The following is a 4,574-nucleotide window of genomic DNA, read 5'->3' on the forward strand; positions in this document are numbered from 1 at the left end:
TTCTATCTCCATGTCTGACATGCTTTCTGTTATACCATATTTTCTTTGAGGTGCCTAGGGAATGGAATGGACTTGGTGACCTAGTTTGAGGAGACATACAGAAACTGGAATGGGACTCCCTAATGGAATTCCCAATACTCCCAGCAGGGAAGGAACTAATCCCAGAAATGGAACTCAGATCCAGTTACACCTGAGCTCTACTCTCTCTTGATTTCCATACACTAGGAAGTTCCTAAGAACTTCCAAGGCACCAGAAACACAGGTTTTTTTGGGGGGTGTAGGGTGACTTCAAAATCACATTCTACAACTTGGTAGCTAAGTGGAAAGAATATGGGACTTGAAGTAAGAAAGACCTGAGTTTGAATCCTGCCACTTAAGCTCTGTCTTTCTCAGTCTCTTCAGATGTAGCATTGGGGGATTGGACCAGATGATCCCTCGGATCATTTTCAGATCAAATTTATAATTCCAAAATTCAATGTGAAATCTCTCATGGTAATAGTCTGTAGCATCTACATAGTACTTCAAGGTTGACCAAGTGTTGTACATTTGATGCTTACAACAACCCTGGGAGGCAGGTATTAATGCTATTTTCATTTTACAATATGGAAACTGAGGCAAACGAAGATTAAGTAGCTTGCTCAGGGTCACACAGCAAAGAAGTGCCTGAGGCAAGATTTGAACTCAGGCTTGGCACTCTATTCATTGTGCCACCTGGCTACCTACAGAAACCTAGAAATGTTAGCCATTCTTATTACCTGCATAACCTTGCTCATGTCCCTTCCTCAACTTCCCCATGAGCATGTGTAAAAGGTCTAGACGGCATGTCAAATCTTCTCCTCTTCTAAGACCTTGGATCACCTCTGGTCATCCCATATAATCACCCCTCAGAGCCAGGTCTGGGGGTTTAATCGATACCTCTTTTTTGGAAACCCTGAAAACAGCTCTCACGATGTACCGGACGCCTGTGCATTCATATCAGCTGAAGCTCCTTCTAGGTGCAGGGATGATGCCCTTTCAGAAGGCAAGCTATGGACAGACAGACAGACAGACAAATGGGGTAGTGGAGAGTGTGTGAAGGGCTTGGGCCAGAGAACTTCAAACTTGAAGTCTCTCCTCTGAACTTCACTCACTGTGTGCCTTACACAAGTTCCTTTTCCTTTCTGGGATAATCACACCTGTAGCACTTAGCTCACAGGTCTGGGGGGAGAGGGGGAGGGCAGGAATTAAATTCTATGCTACCTTCTTGCTTAACCAATGAGGAAACCGAAGGGCAGAAAGGAGAGGCAACTTCCCTGAGGTCACATGGCTGGGAAATGACAAGCCGGGTGTCAAAAGCAGCTCCCCTGCCCACAAAGCTGGATCTTGTTCTATGGCCCAATGCTGTGGCTTTTTAAACATACAGAGCACTGTACCGCTGGGTCAAAGAGCTAAACTGAGGTAAAGACAGAGAGGCAGATAGATGTAGAGACAGACAGACAGACAGACAGACAGCTATAGAAACAGAGACTGATATGGCCAAATTGTTTTATGAAACCTTCTAGCACCTCCTGAACCACCCTAGATAGGATTAGTAGGGTTGTGCTAGACTAAATAATAAACCTTCAAGTACTCCATGATCTCAGCCTAGATAGTAGTAATAGATGTAATCTAAAGGAAGCACCCTCCCAGGTAGTCCAGCCCCTGACTGGAACCCTCTTTCTCTAGTCTCCATGTAAGCCAGGGGTCCCCAAACTATGGCCCACAGGCCACGTGTGCCCCTCTTAGGTCATGTATCCAGCCCCCACCACACTTCTGGAAGGGGCACCTCTTTCATTGGTGGTCAGTGACAGGAGCTGTATGTGGCAGCACTCATGTACAGTACAACTTCCGGTGACATAATCCTTTGCGTGGCGCCTTGTTCTGAGAGTAACTGAATGAGAACGAGGCGCCACGCAAAAGGATTATGTGACTGCACAATGGAAGACTCAGCAAGGTGAGCGGCGATCTGGGGGAAGGGATTCTGCCCTGTGTGTACTGCTGCCCAGTATAGTGGTGGCAGTGATGGGTAGGCCCATCCCAGCCAGCATTGCAGCTTCCACTATCCCAGACAGCGGTATACAGATTTGTTCATAGTTTTGTTTTGTTTTTTATAGTCTGGCCCTCCAACAGTCTGAGGGACAGTGAACTGGCCCCCTGTGTAAAAGTTTGGGGACCCCTGATATTGTGAGCCAATCAGTTCTCCTTCCTTGCCTTTATTCCCCAAAGAGTATCTTAGACCCCAAGTTCTCCAGTTCCTTGGAAATTCCCATGAGAGAATTCCCATAGTGGAGATTCCCATCATGCTGTGTAGGTACATGACTCTGTGAGGTAGCCATAAGAATTGTCTCCCATAACCTGATTAAAGACTTGTTCTTTGTAACTGCCTTAGTGGTTCTGTTTTTCCAGGTTGACACCAAGAGACAGAGGTGGGTAGACAGACAGGAAGGCAGGCAGACAGACAGGCAGGCAGGCAGACAGACAGAAAGATAGACAAACAGATAGATAGACAGACAGGCAGACAGAGATATATAGACAGAAAGACAGATAGCTATAGAGACAGAGGTAAATAGACAGACAGGTAGGAAGACAGGCATACAGACAGACAGATAGATAGATAGATAGATAGATAGATAGATAGATAGATAGATAGATAGATAGATGGATGGATGGATAGATGGATGGATGGATAGATAGATAGATACATAGATAATAGATAGATAGATACATAGATATATAGATAGGTACATAGATAGAGAGATAGATACATAGACACATAGATTGATATATAGACACATAGATAGATACATAGACACAAAGATACACAGATACATAGATAGATACATAGATAGAGAGATAGATACATAGAGTGATACATAGACACATAGATAGATACATAGATAGATACATAGACACAAAGATACATAGATAGGTACATAGATAGATACATAGATACACAGATACATAGATAGATACATAGATAGAGAGATAGATACATAGAGTGATACATAGACACATAGATAGATACATAGATAGATACATAGACACAAAGATACATAGATAGGTACATAGATAGATACATAGATACACAGATACATAGATAGATACATAGATAGAGAGATAGATACATAGAGTGATACATAGACACATAGATAGATACATAGATAGATACATAGACACAAAGATACATAGATAGGTACATAGATAGATACATAGATACACAGATACATAGATAGATACATAGACACATAGATACATAGATAGATACATAGATAGATACATAGACACAAAGATACATAGATAGGTACATAGATAGATACATAGATACACAGATACATAGATAGATACATAGACACATAGATACATAGATAGATACATAGATAGATACATAGATACACAGATACATAGATATGTAGATAGATACATAGATATATAGATAGATACATAGATATATAGATAGATACAGAGATATATAGATAGATACAGAGATAGATAGATACAGAGATACATAGATAGATGCACAGATACATAGACAGATAGATAGATACGTAGATAGACACATAGATACATACATAGACAGACAGACAGACAGGTAGACAGACAAATAGATAGAGAAATAGATAGATAGATAGATAGATAGATAGATAGATAGATAGATAGATAGATAGATAGATAGATAGATAGATAGTCAGATAGCTCTAGAAACAGAGGTAGACAAACAGTTCCAGAGGCAGAGATTGATGGAGATACAGAAATAGATCAAGAGACAGACAAATAAGAGAGAGACAAATGGGTATAGATAAACAAATAGAGAGATAAGAGAGATAGTATGGGCTGAGATAGATAAATCAAACACAGATATCAGACAAGACCTTAGAGGAGCAAGGGTTCCCAACCATTTCTGTTTTTCACATCTCTTTGGCAAATCTACAAACCCTTCAGATTCAAGTGTTTAAATAATTGAGGGAAATGCTGAATTTAGATGGAGGTTAGTGATAATGAAGATGTAATTTTCCCTCCATTTAAGTTCATGAATTCCTTCAAGTCTCTCCAAGGACCCCATGGGAGGTCCATAGACTCATAGTTAAAAATCCCTGCCTTAAACTGTAATTATTGAATTGAATTGACAGGGGGGTCTTATTTGGGAGATCCCCATGCAGAGCTGATAGATACCACATCCTCATACGTATATATACATTTTTCCCCTCAAAGGGTAGTTTGTGTCTGGTTTTATGGACTTGCTAGAGTAGCAATTAAATATAAAATGTATATTTTACACAAACTTAGCTAAAATTTAAATTGGGAGGATGTGTCAGTGGAATAATCCATTGGTCTTGGAGTGGACAGAGCAGAGTAGACTCCTAATGCTGCCAATAACTCTGAGTGAACTAATGCAGGAAGAATGTTGCAATAGAGACACTTGATTCTCACTAGAGAAAGAAAGAACTCATCCTTAAAGGCATCTGCTAGCCCTGCATGTAGGAGCTCCCAAATATGACCCCCCCTTCAATTCAATTCAATTAACACACTTTAAGGCAGGGATTTTTAACTACAAGTCT

The sequence above is a fragment of the Monodelphis domestica genome, chromosome 4, assembly GCF_027887165.1.
Source record: "Monodelphis domestica isolate mMonDom1 chromosome 4, mMonDom1.pri, whole genome shotgun sequence".
Classification (NCBI taxonomy): Eukaryota; Metazoa; Chordata; class Mammalia; order Didelphimorphia; family Didelphidae; genus Monodelphis; species Monodelphis domestica.